Genomic DNA, 17,931 nt, shown 5'->3' on the forward strand with positions numbered 1-17,931 from the left:
TATGTTAAACTAATTAGTGTAACAAGGAACATTCTTATCCCTCGGTTTCAGAGTAGCAGCCATGTTAGTCTGTATCTGCAATAAAGAACAGGACTACTTGTGACACCTTAGAGACTAACAAATTTATTTGAGCATAAGCTTTCGTGGGCTAAAACCCACTTCATCGAATGCATGCAGTGGAAAATACAGTAGGAAGACATACACACACACGCACACACACCATGAAACAATCGGTGTTATCATACACACTATAACGAGAGTGATCAGGTAAGGTGAGCTATTACCAGCAGGAGAGAAAAAAACACCTTTTGTAGTGATAATCACTAGTTCCCTGAACCCTACAAACAGTTCTTAGAATAAGATTATTTGCAAATTACTTCAGTGTTGACATAAATGTCTTCATTTAAATTCATCACCAATATGTTTACTTGTCTTGGAAAATTTTATTTATTGGCTTATATTTCTTAGACTTTTTAAATGTAGTGTCTTTTTTTAAAGACTAGGAAGTCTTATTTTGTGCTCCCTGCATGTTTTGTTTTATGGTTAATGTTTCTGGACTTTGCATTTAGTACTTACTTTTGACTCTGTTATCAAGTTTCACGATATTAACCAATTTGAATGGAATTTTCTTTCATCATTGTTCCTTTGCAACAAAATTTGACCCTGAAGTTGTGACTCCATGTTCCTGGCTTGGGATATATTGGCCAAACCTATGAAATATTAGTTACAGTCCTGTCTGGCAGTTTTTTGAATACCCATTAAGTAAATCCTAATATGATTCAAATGCCAAAATTCCACTTTCTTTGTTGTTGTGATTAAGAGACTTCTACCCTAGTGAAAACAGACCTCAACAAGGGCAACAAGTTCTGACTTTTTTTTTTTTTTACCTTGGGAAGGATAAAGCTAGATATAGCTTCTATTGGAAAGGCCCAATCTATCAAGCAAAAAACTGAGCCAGATATAGAATAAGTCATTCTTTACCTTGTCACACTAAGAGAGTTGCACAAGATAGTCACACGTCTACATAAATCTTTGCTCATTGTGCCCAGGGGAATAACAACGTAAAGTTAAGTAATTCATCACAACAAAGAGATATGTCCACTTCCATATCAATATGCTTGCTCTCACGTCTGACTTGCTCTAAGTCTAACAATGACTTAGTTGTTTCCTGCAAGAAGCTGCCTCCAAATAGTCAAATATTTTGATTAACCGTGTTAAGAGATCACTCTTCCTAGCTCACCACTTCCCAAAAAAGCAAGTTTCTCAGCTGTTGTGTTGTTTCAGAATAAATATAATTAGAGTTAACATCAGTTCCTATTTAATGTTTTCTTTCATACACAGGCACACCCAATAGCCTTCTGATCCCTCCCATAAATCTGGGAAGCAACACTTTAAAGAGATTTTTCAGTGGAATAGTATAAGAGCAGAACTGATTTGTATTTTCTTTAAAACATTGTATCTATTCTATACCACGGTTTGTAAAAAAAAAAAAAAAAACACAAAAAGTTTCTGATTTAGATGCATGCCAGGTCTGTTGCTTCCAGCTGTGTATTTTCCTTGAGAGGCAATCTAATTTAGGAAGTTGCTGAATCATAATCAGAGAAGATGTATAGATTGAAAGAAAGCATTGCACACTTCAGATAATTGGTTTCTCCCTTCCCCACACTGGGTCATGCTTCTCTCTGGGGGAGGGAAAAATCTCAACCGTCACTGCTGTTGACTGTGTAATCTAGCTATTAATCTACACCTCACTCAGTCTTCCCTCAAAAATCTGATTAATTCTCTCTGAGGCATCCTAAAAGTGATTACCTTGTCATGCAGTGTAGATTCTCACCAGGAGTTGACAGGGAAGGAGTTAACTGTCTCATATTAGAGAAAGGGACCATGATTATCTATCTTGCATGTAGCCTTATTCTGGTACATCTGAGCCAGCTGTGGGGAATTAATTAATTCCCTTGTGGTCCTTATAAAAGGGTTGTTCCACAAACTGAGTGTGATAGTGAGAGTTTGAACTATTCTTGGGGTTTATTTGACCTTTGCTGAAGCAAATCATCCTTCATATTTCTGTTTTGAACATGGCTCAAGTGAGCTATACCTTCCGTTTGTATTGTAGTCGATGGAAGCCGTTTGGGTCTTGAAATGGTGGGATGTTCTTTGAGCTAATTTTTCTGTTGCACAGTAAAGACCACCACAAATATATTTAATCCTAGATAGACACGTAGAATCACAAAATGCAAGCTGTGCAAAAATATACAGACATGATACCCTGATATTTCACTGTTGTTCATAGTTTCCGAGATTGGTAATTCATGATTTTTTACATGAACACACACATACATGTGTGCATGTGCAAAACAGAAAAGAGATTTTTTTCACAACAAAGCTGTAATATGTCTTGGTATGGGGCTATCATATAAATAGTGTTCTGATATTAATTTCAGAAAGAGTAGATGAACATGTTTGCCTAATCTGAAACACACTTGAAAATCATGGTTTTAACATTACAATTCAAACATTAAGTTTAATGTTTCTTAAAAAGAGATTATGAAAAAACAACATCAGAGATGAGGCAGACAAAAAAATCCGTGAAATGATAGGGTGAAAAGGGGAGTGGAGTGGGCAGAGTGAAAAATAGACTGAAAAAAGCAGCAGAGAGGAGGAAAGCAAAAAACAGACCTGTTTAGCCTAATAAACCTAAAAACAGAGCAGGCTACATTTTGCAGTTAGATGGGCTTTCTATTCCCAATATATGATTCACAGTTCTCTTTATAGAGAAGTGTGGGGGAGGGGCGGGGGGTTGTGTGTTATTTTAATGGAATCATCTTTGGGGGATGGGAATGGATTTAGATGATAGTTTAATGACTCAAACTTGAACCTCAAACCTCATGAGATCTGACTGTTCTTACTTTACAGAGTCGAAGTTCAGCTTGACTCTGAATATGTAGAAAAGATGACTCCTTAGATTTACTTCCTGTGTGTAGTCAGAGCCGTATCAGTTTGCCATAGTGACAAAAATGAGCTTTTAACTACTTTATTACTTCCTTTAGCATAGTAGAGGCAGCACAGTTAAGAGATAGTGAGCTGAAATATAATCATTAGCTGAAGGACCAAATTCTGTCTTTAGTTCTATTGAGGCACAAGTGTAACTGGAAAGACAATGGACTGGACATGTATGATCACAGAATATCAGGGTTGGAAGGGACCTTAGGAGGTCATCTAGTCCAACCCCCCACTCAAAGCAGGACCAATCCCTAATTTTTTCCCCCAGATCCCTAAATGGGCCCCTCAAGGATTGAACTCACAACCATGGGGTGAGCAAGCCAATGCTCAAACCACTGAGCTATTCCTCCCCCCTCCACTGAGCTTTAAATAATGTGATTTAAATAAATAAATTAAAAAAAAAAACACACAGGAATAAGTATGAGCACTTATATAGAACTTTTCATTTTGAAAATACTTTGGAAACAAATATTAACTAGATAATGTTTCAGTGGACCTACCTATAGACTCTCAATGGCAGACATAGTGTTTCTTGTGATAGTTAAAATGAGTGTCCCAAATCACCCTGTTGTGTTGGGTGGCCTGGAGGGTTATAGGGTAGGTTTTGGCATGCTTTAATTAAAGGAAAAGAGTTTTAGTTTAATTTGCCTGTCTCACAAATAAAACTGAGGGCTTTATTTAAAAAACTTATCCCTGTGGTTTTTCTGGATAGTTGAAGTCAGTGGGAGCTGCAGTTGCTCAATACCTCTGAAAATCAGGCCACTTACTTAACTTCTTAAATATGAATATTGGTGCCAAATTTCAGGCATCCATGTATGATAAATTTGGCCAAAGTTTTCTGTACTACTTATTTGTTTGTAGAACAATAGTATCTAAAGCAAGATCTGACTCTATTGTGCTAGGGAAAGTACAGACACCCAGTAACAGACAGTCCCTGTCTATTTAGATTATAAGCTCTTTGGGACAAGACAAATGGTAGTAGGGGAAAGTGTCACACAGATGTAGAGAGACTTGGGCCTTGTCTACGTTACAAATTAAAGTTGACTTAAATTGCGTTGATGTACAGCTATCACTAATTCAATTGCTCTTGCATCCCCACACTATGCTCCTTGCGTCAGTGAAGCGCATCCACAGTAGCAACTCTTGCATTCACACAGAGAGCTGTGCACTGTGGATAGCTATCCCACTGTGCATCTGGCTTCTGGGTGTTTTGGGAAGGGTTTTCAATGCCTTCTGGGGGCAGCTTCACCATCCCCTTGTGCAGGTTTCTCAATCCCATCATTCCATGGGCATCCAACTAGATTTCCAGCCAAATTTCAACTGCCCTGGTAACCTGCAAGCCAGCCATCTCTGTCAGAAAGCATGGATCCTCCACTGCTCTTCAGTATTGTGCATTATGAACACAAGGCTATCAGAAGAGCTTGATGGGAGGAGCTTTTTGGCTGAGCAAGGCCTTGAAGGAGTATTTTAACACTGAGCCACAGTAACATGTGCTGTTATACTGTGCTGAGCCTGGCATTGTTTGTTTGCACCATGCTATTAATCTTATCATGATTGCGGTGTGTACTCTACAGTAACAATGCACAGCTGTCATTGTGTTTAATCTCTCACGGGTGGAATGCCCTATATATTTCTGCACCCCTGAAGATACATGGAGTGGGAGTGGGGGAGTATAGGGAGGTCCTGGAATGCTGTTTCTTTTCTAATTAAGCACTGTAGGATTGTGGGAGGTTTCAGGCAGAATTAAAACAAACCTAAAACATATGAATTTGTTTCAGATAGAGATTTACATTTTTATTGAATTATTTGTTGTAGAAAGTGGTAATCCACATGCAGCACCCTGCAATATGAGGTATATAGAGAACTCCTTTGTGATTCTCTCACCCTGCCTCACCACAGTGATTTCTCTTTATATCAGGACTTGTGTACCTATGCAAAGAGGAAAGGATTTGATCCCCTTTGCTTATGATTCCTCTACAGCTACTAGCTCTTATGAATTCTCTTGTAAATACATTTCAGTAGTATTACTGCACTACAGAATTTAGGCAATAGACTCAAAAGAGCATATCAGAGCAAAAATAACTACAGCTGAAGTAGAAAGACAGATTCTTGAAGTTGGAGTCACTGGTCTAGTTTTTTTCTGAAACCTGATTACTTTTGAGACCCCTGCCCCCTTCCTTTGACAGGAGTGAGAATCCAAGGGATACCACCCTGCATCTGTGACCGTTGTGGAAGTAGCAGCCCTGTGATGCTGTCTGATTGAAACATGACCATTTATATTATTGATATGGCCGCTGTTAGACAATCGCAACAAATCTTGTACAATGTATATCATGTAAGGTATCAATGGAAAAGTTATGATTTACTAAGTATGATTATCCTGTTTATATGCATGCATCATTTTTTGTATCTGAAGTTATAGATATTAACTATGTACTGGCATCCTATATATGTGCTGTATTCCTGAGGAAGACCCACCTACATTGAAGGTAGACAGGAGGACAGAAGGTAGACAGGTAGAAGGAACGCCTACATTGAAGGTAGACAGTACATTGTGGATGGACCATTCAAGGTGACAGCCCATTAAGAATACAATGGGCCAAAGAAAAAGTTGGTCTCTGCCCAGTGAACCTTCCTGCACGCACTTTAGCCAGAATATCGGTAACAGCTGCTCCTATGGGTCATCAAGGCATGTAAGGCCATGTGACTTGCTCATGTGACCCTGGACTCCATCTTGTGCCTGTGTACTTTCCCACAGACTAAGACTAAGAGCAGTCCCTCCACCTGTGCTGTCTGTTTCAGGGAAGCCTGGCTGTTTAAAAATAGCCAGAGCTTCGCAAATCAGCTGAGCAGCGGCGAACAAGCAGAGCAGCACACTGCAGGAGTTTGCCTGGGAGTTCGCCTGGAGTGAGCCAAGTGAGGCTTACATCTTGCCAACTTCTCTGAGGAAGCTCATAGTAGAAAGGTGATATGGAAGGGGAGGGTTCAGCTGTTGTGACCTGCACTGGATGTGCCATGTTTGTCTTTCTTCCACAGGACAGAAGCGACTGTCTGTACAAAGTGCAAGCTGGTCTCCATATTGGAAGAGAAGATTGAAGTTCTGGAGCAACAGATAACAACCCTGCGTTGCATACGAGAATCTGAGGATTTTCTGGACAAAAGTCAGGATATGCTTCTACGGGCACAAAGCTCTAAAGATTTAGAGCAGGTTGCACAGTGGAGCCAAGAGGCCAGTGAAGAAGCTTGGCAACATGTGACCTCCAGAAGAAGAAGGGGGAATGTCCGGGTTCCAGCAACGCAGACACAGGTAACTAACCGCTTTCATGTTCTCTCCACAGGTACCATTGCGGAGAGTGGACCAGATGATACGTCTGGGGGGAGAAAGCAGAAGGAGACTCCGCTGGTTGGAAGGCATGAGATGCACTGTCCTGAGATTGGGGGTTCCACGACCACCACTCCCAAGAGAAGGAGGCGGGTGGTGGTGGTCGGGGACACTCTCTTCCGAGGGACTGAGTCATCTATCTGCCGCCCTGACCGGGAAAACAGAGAAGTCTGCTGCTTGCCAGGGGCTAAGATTCACAATGTGACGGAGAGACTGCCGAGACTCATCAAGCCCTCAGATCGCTACCCCTTCCTGCTTCTCCACGTGGGCACCAATGATACTGCCAAGAATGACCTTGAGCGGATCACTGCGGACTACGTGGCTCTGGGAAGAAGGATAAGGAGTTTGAGGCACAAGTGGTGTTCTCATCCATCCTCCCCGTGGAAGGAAAAGACCTGGGTAGGGACCGTCGAATCGTGGAAGTCAATGAATGGCTACGCAGGTGGTGTCGGAGAGAAGGCTTTGGATTCTTTGACCATGGGATGGTGTTCCATGAAGGAGGAGTGCTGGGCAGAGATGGGCTCCATCTTACGAAGAGAGGGAAGAGCATCTTTGTGAGCAGGCTGGCTAACCTAGTGAGGAGGGCTTTAAACTAGGTTCACCGGGGGAAGGAGACCAAAGCCCTGAGGTAAGTGGGAAAGCGGGATACCAGGAGAAAGCACAGGCAGGAATGTCTGTGAGGGGAGGGCTCCTGCCTTATACTGAGAATGAGGGGCGATCAGCAGGTTCTCTCAAGTGCTTATATACGAATGCACAAACCCTGGAAACAAGCAGGGAGAACTGGAGGTCCTGGTGACGTCAAGGAATTATGACGTGATTGGAATAACAGAGACTTGGTGGGATAACTCACATGACTGGAATACTGTCATGGATGGATATAAGCTGTTCAGGAAGGACAGGCAGGGCAGAAAAGGTGGGGGAATAGCCCTGTATGTAAGGGAGCAGTATGACTGCTCAGAGCTCCGGTATGAAACTGCAGAAAAACCTGAGCGTCTCTGGATTAAGTTTAGAAGTGTGAGCAACAAGAGTGATGTAGTGGTGGGAGTCTGCTATAGACCACCGGACCAGAGGGATGAGGTGGATGAGGCTTTCTTCCGGCAATTCGCAGAAACTACTAGATCGCATGCCCTGGTTCTCATGGGTGACTTGAATCTTCCTGATATCTGCTGGGAGAGCAATACAGCGGTGCATAGACAATCCAGGAAGTTTTTGGAGAGCGTAGGGGACAATTTCCTGGTGCAAGTGCTAGAGGAGCCAACTAGGGGGGGAGCTTTTCTTGACCTGCTGCTCACAAACCGGGAAGAATTAGTGGGGGAAGCAAAAGTGGATGGGAATCTGGGAGGCAGTGACCATGAGTTGGTTGAGTTCAGGATCCTGACACAGGGAAGAAAGGTAAGCAGCAGGATACGGACCCTGGACTTCAGGAAAGCAGACTTCGACTCCCTCAGGGAACGGATGGGTAGGATCCCCTGGGGGACTAACATGAAGGGGAAAGGAGTCCAGGAGAGCTCGTTGTATTTCAAGGAATCCCTGTTGAGGTTACAGGGACAAACCATCCCGATGAGTCAAAAGAATAGTAAATATGGCAGGTGACCAGCTTAGCTTAACGGTGAAATCCTAGCGGATCTTAAACATAAAAAAGGAGCTTACAAGAAGTGGAAGGTTGGACATATGACCAGGGAAGAGTATAAAAATATTGCTTGGGCATGTAGAAATGAAATCAGGAGGGCCAAATTGCACCTAGAGCTGCAGCTAGCAAGAGATGTCAAGAGTAACAAGAAGGGTTTCTTCAGGTATGTTGGCAACGAGAAGAAAGCCAAGGAAAGTGTGGGCCCCTTACTGAATGAGGGAGGCAACCTAGTGACAGAGGATGTGGAAAAAGCTAATGTACTCAATGCTTTTTTTGCCTCTGTCTTCACTAACAAGGTCAGCTCCCAGACTGCTGCGCTGGGCATCACAGCATGGGGAGTAGATGGCCAGCCCTCTGTGGAGAAAGAGGTGGTTAGGGACTATTTAGAAAAGCTGGACATGTACAAGTCCATGGGGCCGGACGAGTTGCATCCGAGAGTGCTAAAGGAACTGGCGGCTGTGATTGCAGAGCCATTGGCCATTATCTTTGAAAACTCGTGGCGAACGGGGGAAGTCCCGGATGACTGGAAAAAGGCTAATGTAGTGCCAATCTTTAAAAAAGGGAAGGAGGAGGATCCTGGGAACTACAGGCCAGTTAGCCTCACCTCAGTCTCCGGAAAAATCATTGAGCAGGTCCTTAAAGAATCAATTCTGAAGCACTTAGACGAGAGGAAAGTGATCAGGAACAGTCAGCATGGATTCACCAAGGGAAGGTCATGCCTGACTAATCTAATCGCCTTCTATGATGAGATAACTGGTTCTGTGGATGAAGGGAAAGCAGTGGATGTATTGTATCTTGACTTTAGCAAAGCTTTTGACACTGTCTCCCACAGTATTCTTGTCAGCAAGTTAAAGAAGTATGGGGTGGATGAGTACACTGTAAGGTGGATAGAAAGTTGGCTAGATTGTCGGGCTCAACGGGTAGTGATCAATGGCTCCATGTCTAGTTGGCAGCTGGTGTCAAGTGGAGTGCCCCAGGGGTCGGTCCTGGGGCCTGTTTTGTTCAATATCTTCATAAATGATCTGGAGGATAGTGTGGATTGCACTCTCAGCAAATTTGTGGATGATACTAAACTGGGAGGAGTGGTAGATACGCTGGAGGGCAGGGATAGGATACAGAGGGACCTAGACAAATTGGAGGATTGGGCCAAAAGAAATCTGATGAGGTTCAATAAGGATAAGTGCAGGGTCCTGCACTTAGGATGGAAGAACCCAATGCACCACTACAGACTAGGGACCGAATGGCTAGGCAGCAGTTCTCTGGAAAAGGACCTAGGGGTGACAGTGGACGAGAAGCTGGCTATGAGTCAGCAGTATGCCCTTGTTGCCAAAAAGGCCAATGGCATTTTGGGATGTTTAAGTAGGGGCATAGTGAGCAGATCGAGGGACGTGATCGTTCCCCTCTATTCAACATTGGTGAGGCCTCATCTGGAGTACTGTGTCCAGTTTTGGGCCCCACACTACAAGAAGGATGTGGATAAATTGGAGAGAGTCCAGCGAAGGGCAACAAAAAATGATTAGGGGTCTGGAACACATGACTTATGAGGAGATGCTGAGGGAACTGGGATTGTTTAGTCTGCAGAATAGAAGAATGAGGGGGGATTTGATAGCTGCTTTCAAGTACCTGAGTGGTGGTTCCAGAGAGGATGGATCTAGACTGTTCTCAGTGGTATCTGATGACAGGACAAGGAGTAATGGTCTCAAGTTGCAGTGGGGGAGGTTTAGGTTGGATATTAGGAAAAACTTTTTCACTAGGAGGGTGGTGAAACACTGGAATACGTTACCTAGGGAGGTGGTAGAATCTCCTTCCTTAGGGGTTTTTAAGGTCAGGCTTGACAAAGCCCTCGCTGGGATAATTTAATTGGGGATTGGTCCTGCTTTGAGCAGGGGGTTGGACTAGATGACCTCCTGAGGTCCCTTCCAACCCTGATATTCTATGATTCTATAAAGGATCCTGGAAGCATATTCATTTTGCCTCTTTCCTGCTCTGATCTCTGGGCTATGGAATTCACTGGTTGGAATGCTCCTTTTAGTGTGACTGAGGACCTTCCAGTCATTGGGAAGTTACGGGGACTTTACAAGCCAGCAGTCTGTAATAACACTGGCACAAATCTGATCTAAGAACTCTGCAGTGACTGTATGTAGATGATTTGACCATTGTAACTCTCGTTTCTCTTCTAAATAAAACTTTAGCTATTATATTGACATGGGTATGTGGCTGATCTTTTGAGATCAACAGAACTCTTTGGTTATTGAAAACCAATTTAATCAAACACTCACCATAAAATCTAGTATCTGGGTGGTGAAACAAGGGCTGGGTTGCTTAAGGGAACTGCAGGTTGGACTTCTTGTTAACTAGTGTGGTGAGACAGAAGTTTAGTTTTGCTTCTGGCGTGGTATATCTAACAATAGAAAACAAATTACCAGTTTTGGGGTGAGTCTGCCCTATTTCTCATTAGTTTGTCCAGAGACTGGTATTCTTAGCTGTGATCCACTGAGGCGTGGCGACATTGTCCAGATAACAAAAGGTTTATTCTAATTCTGAATTTGTGCAGTGTAATGAAAATACAGTATCTGTCCACAGGACACTGACTCACTTTTAATAATTCTGTACAGAGCCCTGTAACACTACAATTTTAAAGTACTAAAGTAAATATGTCTTGAAAACTGGGGTTTTAACAAAAAACCTTCAAGAGAAGTAAATCTACTGGAGGTATATAAAAATTGTACCATTTTCCTCCTTTGTATCAGTAATTTAACTCTGCACAGTTTACATCTATATGAAATAGTGAATGCCAGTGGTATCTGATTTTACTTGTCCAGGGAAAGTTTTAATTCTGTTTCTTTTCATTTTTCCTTAAAAACTATACCCTTTTTTCCTTACAGCCTGAGGCTAATCAGAAATCACCCTGATTTCTCCCCCTACCAGACCCCAACACATACACCACTGATCCCAGCCCCCTTCTTGTAGAAGCAGCATGTCTGTGGTTCCACACCATTATGACATTGTGCCTCCCTTTGCCTTCTGGTAGGCCTGCTGCAGCTCTGAGTTTTACAAGCCCTTATCCTCCCTGTCCCAAGCAAGCGATCTGGCTGTGGATGTCAGAGTTCCTGTGGCAGGAGCAGAGGTGTGACTGCACAGACTCCTCTCCCCACAGACACAGGAGAGTCACTGCCTCTGTACTCCAGGCTGGAGCATGTTGGCTATATGGAGCTCTGCACAGCAAGTGAACAGCAAGAACAAGTTCAAAACTTACCAGGGCTTTAACAGGAGTGGGGTATTCACCTGTGTCCCTGGCTGCAGGGCAGCAGAGTTTTAAACTATGACCAGAGGTATTATGGTGGGTATTGAGGGATACCTCCTTGAGGCCACTTAGGGCAGTAGGTCCAATGCAGTGTTTACACTAGCCCAGCGTCACCCTAGCCACATCTCTAAGGTCTATGCCTCTTCTCAAGGTGTTTTTTTATGTCAGCTGTAATACAGCATGACCATAGAGCAGCAGGAGAGTGTTAGAAGGGAGCCTTATTCCCTGTAGAGGGAAGAAAGTTTGCTATAAATTAAAGCATCTGAAGCCAATTAAAGCACTTGAAGCCAGTCACATGATAAAAACTCCCTGCTTCAGACAGGAGGAGGAGTTGAAGCAGAGTGGATTGGTGTCAGAGCAGAGAGCAGTTTGGAGGGAAGCAGAGGAGAGTTTGGAGAATTGCTGCGGTGGGCTAAGACGACCAAGACCCTAGATAAAGGGATACCTGGTTCGTGCAGAGGGAGGGCAGGAAGCCCCACAAGTTGAAGGGCAGGAGAGGGAAGTAGCCCAGGGGAAGGAACCGCTAGTTCAAGCAGTTTACCGCTATCCCTAGGGGCCCTGGGCTGGGACCCGGAGTAGAGGGCCAGCCCAGGTCCCTCCCTCTCCACTAGGACACTAGTGGGGCAGTTAATACCCAGTTTAGGGGCAAGAAACAGTGCTCTGAACCCAGCCCCCAAGAAGAGAAAGCGTGAGACCTATCATAGTAGTGCTGGCAATTTGCCACACAGCATAGCAGGTGAGTTAAACTGTCTGGAGAGGCATTATGAAGGTGTACACCTTCATAGTTAGGTAGACATAAGCTGCCTTACTTCGACTTAACTTTGTATTGTAGACCAGCCCTTTACTATGGTCACACAGCAGATCAGTGTGAGAGTCAGGAATAACACCCTGGTGTTCTGACTGTCAGTCTAGGTGTTGATCCACTAGATCATGCTTTCATACTACATTCAAAAAGTATGATAAATTAGAGAGCATATTTTTCTTTAGAATATGACATCAAGTTGTATCATGCCTCTCAGATATTTAGATGTGCTGTTATTCTACATTATATTGTTACCCCAAGAACAGACAGAGGGGTCCCAAAGTAGCCCTTCTGTTGCTTACTTCTGGGTTACACAAATATTAATCTGTTCCTGCAAGGTGAAAGGAAGAGTCCTACCCTACAGAAATTGCCAGGGTTTACCAAGGACTTCCCTATGCCCTTCAGGAAACTTCCCAGAACAGACTTGCTCACCAATGGGAGGACACCGATACAGCCCTTTGCTTAAAGGATTGACACAGAAGCAATATTTTTCCAAAACAAAAAGTGTTTTCTTTATTTAGTGTAACCAGTCTAATACAAATTAATCTAAACCTAAATTAAAAGATAAATCCCTTAGCACAGATATATAAGCTAAAGTATCCAAGACTGTAATGTCATACAGTGAGAATGGCTTAAGTGATTATGTTCTGCACATGGTGATCTGTCATGTTCAGGACACTGACAGCAATCTTAATAAACTCTAAACTTTATAAATAGTAATATAGACACACCAGACATCCAACTTTATTATGTCAAGCATACACATTCATTAAATCCTACTTCCAGTCTATATCCTATACTATTTCTAACATGCCTACAGTACTCTTTAGTTGTCTTTCCCTCTGCTCTATCTTAGTCTCTTTTCTGTCCCAATAGCCCACTGCTGCTTGTGCTGCTGCTGCTTCCTCCTCCATTGACTGACTTTTTCCTGCTTGCTTTCTGTCTTATACAATTTTTGACCTGTTCTGATAGTCTTGTTTCCCAAACCTATCACCTTTACACCCTCTCTGATCCATACTTTTAGACCAATCACAACTGCTAAATCTGACTGTCAATCAAAGCTGTTACTAAAATTTAGTAACATGGGATGTTTACTATTATGGTATGGAGACCTTCTCCTAGTTTTGGACTGAGCATGCCTGACAGACCCCTCCCTTCAGTTTTAGAGTGACCTTTACCTGACCTCAGTCCACACCTGCCTATCACCACACTAGCCAGAGGCCTAACTACGTAAAACTGCCAATGCAGTGTCCTTGGCTGCATGCCACATTGTGCACACACTTATTACCAAACTTCTAAACTGTAAACAAATTACCTTATTTCTTTAGTAGATGCTTAATTTTTTAACTTATGCAGAGTCATGCCACCCCCTTTCTTACTAATTTAATGTTATTTCAGTTCTTCCCCTATTTTCAGTTAATGGCGGTAAACCAATGTCTTCAGTTCTATGCTAAAGAAAACAGAGCAGCTCAAAATCCTTTTGTATCAATATCACCTACTGTGATATATGACTTCAGTACAATAATGTTCAAAAAACCATTAACTGATCTGAACTTCTGACTGCTGTACGGTTTTCTTTTGTGAGATATCCATCAGAGCTGAATTTGAATTATATGAGCAAGTTTATCATTCCTTACCCAAGAGCAGATTAAATGTAGACAATATTTTGTATGATTGTCAGTGCCTAATAAAATATGGTCTGTCTGTTATCATTAAAGAAGAATAACCAAGAGCATCTCAGTCAAATGATTTGTTGCCCTCAGAATTTTAAACTTAAAAACAAAATTCTGATTTATATCTAAGCACCAAATGCTACATTTAAGTGAAAGAAAAAGATTCTAACTTAAAGTTGTTCTGAAAAAAATTGAGTTTGTACCTCATTCACTTTAATTATAAGCAATGGATCCAGCCACATAGTTATGTATGTTTCCTAAAACATACTCACATTTTAACTATTTTTTTATATCTCTAGCTATCTCAGGGTTGGAAGGGACCTCAGGAGGTCATTTAGTACAATCCCCTGCTCAAAGCAGGACCGATTCCCAACTAAATCATCCCAGCCAGGGCTTTGTCAAGCCTGACTTTAAAAATCTAAGGAAGGAGATTCCACCACCTCCCTAAGTAACAGATTCCAGTGAAAAAGGTTTTTCCTAATATCCAACCTAAACCTCCCCCACTGCAACTTGAGACCACTACTCCTTGTTCTGTCATTTGCTACCACTGAGAACAGTCTAGAGCCATCCTCTCTGGAATCCCCTTTCACATAGTTGAAAGCAGCTATAAAATCCCCCCTTATTCTTCTTTTCTGCAAGCTAAACAATCCCAGTTCCCTCAGCATCTCCTCATAAGTCATGTGTTCCAGTCCCCTAATCATTTTTGTTGCCCTCCGCTGGGCACTTTCCAATTTTTCCACATCCTTCTTGTAGTGTGGGGCCCAAAACTGGACACTACTCCAGATGAGGCCTGACCAATGTCTCTCGATCTGCTGGCAATGCCCCTACTTATACATCCCAAAATGCCATTGGCCTTCTTGGCAACAAGGGCCCACTGTTGACTCATATCCAACTTCTCATCCGCTATAACCCTTAGGTCCTTTTCTGCAGAACTGCTGCCTGGCCATTCGGTTTCTAGTCTGTAGTGGTGCATAATGTAGAACAGCACATCTAAATATCTTCAGTCTTAAGTGCAGGGCTCTGCACTTGTCCTTGTTGAACCTCAGATTTCTTTTGGCCCAAACCTCCAATTTGTTTAGGTCCCTCTATATCTACCTCTCCTCCCACATTAGTGTCCTCCCAGTTTAGTGTCATATATTTACACTTTTGTTCTTTTAAATATATTTTCCAGATCTTTTGATTGAACTGGAGACTTCAGTTATATCTACTCAGAAACTTGAATCACGTTTGCCATTTTACAGCCCCTTCTCATGACTACAGCTGATCCCGGTAACCTGTTTTTTTACAGAAAAGTAGTCTGGAAGACTGACAGCAAAAGTATAATGTTATGGGACTATTTAAATAGAGAAGAAAAGTAGTGTTTGAGTGCAGGGCTTTCTTGTTTCATCTCAAAAAGTTTCCACTGTGTTAATTATATGTGGTGATAATGGGGGAGAAAAAAGTGTCCAGGGTTTTATAAACATAACATTACTTTTTCAAGTATTTCAATCTGCAACATTGATCTCTTAGAAAAGAGGATACTCACCCTTCTCAGTGTTAAGAATTCCACACAAAAGAATCTTCTGAGAATGTCCTGCCCTTCAGAATTTCACCTTTAGGACCATTGGCTGTAGTGTCTCCCTGAAGCACAGCTTTGATTGTAGGACATGGAGAGCATTGCAATGTATGAAGTAGCTTGGCTTTAGCTCATTGAGGACTTCCAAAATTAGGGACAGGACTCTGAAGCTTCCGTGTAGTATGTACAATAAGCTCTAGATGGTGTCTGCTGCATGTTTAGTCTTCAGGTAATAAAGTATGTATTTGAAAGGAAAGGCAGTCTTCTGGACAACTGAAAGCTGGAAAGGGCATATTACTGCTCCTATTTGGCGTCCCTTCCTGCTAATGTTTGAATATAGCTTCACGTTTAACATATTTATATCAGGTTTTATTATGGCTGGCTTTGGATGAGTTCACTAAAGAGAAGAGAGGGTGGAAAGAGGCCTTTCCCACTGATGCAACTGTTCAGGGAATAGCCTTAACTTTGCTGCAGAGCATTAGCAAATATAGGATGTAGGAGTCAGCTAAGGCTGCAGGAGCACTGAAGGCGCTAGAAAAATAAGTCTGGGAAAAGTAGTAGTATGGCCCTTCACCATATCCTGCCGACATGCTGGCATATCTGTAGTGTGGGAACACTAGATACTCTTCTTCAGTGGCCTTCAGAGATATAATCTTGTCTGCTATTTCCTCCCACTACCCAGCATCATCTCAGGAGCTGTAATTTTCACCTATGAATTCTCTTTTTTTAAATATAGGTTTATGTTTCAGTATTGCCTTGGAACCAGATGTCTTTTAAGTGTATCAAAAAGTATATTCAAAGTGTGGGGTGAACTCTGACTTTTAGTTACACTATGCAGGAGATGCACATGCAAGAACTGAAAACAAAGAGAAGGAGTTGTAAATCAAGTCCCAGTTTGGTCTGCTGTTGGTGACAATGCATGAGCCGGAAATAATCTGGCTTGATTTACAGATCTCAGACTGAATTTGCAGGATTGGCAGTTAGGGGAAAAAAAATATCTTTCTGCTGCTAAACTGAAAGAATTTGTCCCAAAAGTCATTGAGAGACAATAGCCATAGAATCCTAAGGTGCCATTTTTACAAACTTGCTTAGAATAGAATCATTCTTAAGGGAGGGTAAAGTTCAAATTGTGAACAAACTGATTTAACAAACTGTTTTCCTCTTTCACTAGAATTAAACACCTGAGATTTCCCCCCCCCCCACTCAAGAGATGTATGAAAAATTCTCTAAACATACTCTAATTGCACAGTTAGTACGATCCCCCCCCCACCAGACCCACAAAATTAAAAATCAGTTGCCCATTTGTGTGTTTCATTGTATTTGTGACAGGGTTAGGACTCACTGCTGCTGGCACCTCCCACTGGTTGATCCGGGAATTAGCTCTGTCCAGTCATGGAGCACCTTTTGCACATGGTGCCTTGCCCTTTGTCTGCTCTGCTGCTTTGGGGACCCTCATTGCTCCCCACTTGCCAGCATCCTTTTCAGGACACTGCCCTCCAGCAGTGCCCACTGCTCCAGTCTCACCCCCTTCCAGGGGTTTGGTGTTATCAGCAGTCCACAATCTGCACCTGCTGTAGTGGCCAGCTGCAGCCTCTAAGTCAAGCCCCTTGTCACAGGGACCAGCCACAGCCTGGATCAGGCCACACTCCTCTTCAGCCAGGTGTAGCACAAGGGGAAAGGGGGACCCAGGCCCACCCGCTACTCTGGGTCAAGATCCAGGGACCCTCTAGCAGCAGCATCTCTGCCCTCTTTCTCTCCCCTTGCCCTGCTATTGTCCCTGGGCCACTTCCCTTTCAGCCCTATGCACCTGCCTGGCCTAGGCCAGCAGCCTGGGGTTTTCCTTGGCTGGAGCTCCCCAGCTCCTTCTGCCTTTCCCCAGCACTGCTCTATCCAAGGTGCTACCTTCCAGCTCAGGAGTCAATCCTCCTCCCTTGACCACCAAGGAGAGACTACCTGCTCCCTTCCTGGACAGCCTTTATATATGGCTGAGCCTGGCCCTGATTGGCTGTCTCTTACTCAGCCTCTGATTGGCCCCCTAGCAGGCCTTCTCTGATTGGCCACCCACCTGCACCACCTCCCTGGCCTGCTGAAGCCCCATCTAGTATAGGAGTGGGGCAGCCACCCCACTACAGTATTCAACACTGCTATTTTAATCCTGAGTTCCTTAGTTCTAGGAATCTTCTCTGCAGTCCTTCCTTAGGTCTGGTTTCACTGTTCCATTCTCCTGTTCTTCTCAAATTCATTAGAGAATTTCCTCTCTTTAAGCTACCCACATTACATTTTAGTCAAATGAAGCTTGTCTCAGTGATCAAAATTATGTCACCTCTGGCTGTCCAAATAATCTTTTTTAGCCATATGATTGGCCATGAGAGAGAATATAATAACTCTAGCAATTCCTTCATGACATTTTTGCAATTACGAAGCACATAATTCAGTAAGAAACTAAATGTATACTTAATGAAAAACATCACACTCCTTGATTTATTGTTTTATCAAGTGCAAAGCAAAAGAAAATACCAAAAATCCTTTAATATGTATAAGTAATTATATATGCTTTGTTTAAATGCAATCATCATTGTTGTTAG

At 42.9% G+C, this 17,931-nt stretch overlaps 1 long non-coding RNA gene across 1 annotated transcript in view; it reads left to right on the top strand.

Moving 5' to 3' along the window:
* Positions 1–17,931, top strand: part of LOC142070269 (uncharacterized) — a 32,535-nt gene that overhangs the window by 2,762 nt on the left and 11,842 nt on the right. The window lies entirely within an intron of this gene.

Source organism: Caretta caretta, chromosome 1 (assembly GCF_965140235.1).
Source record: "Caretta caretta isolate rCarCar2 chromosome 1, rCarCar1.hap1, whole genome shotgun sequence".
NCBI lineage: Eukaryota > Metazoa > Chordata > Testudines > Cheloniidae > Caretta > Caretta caretta.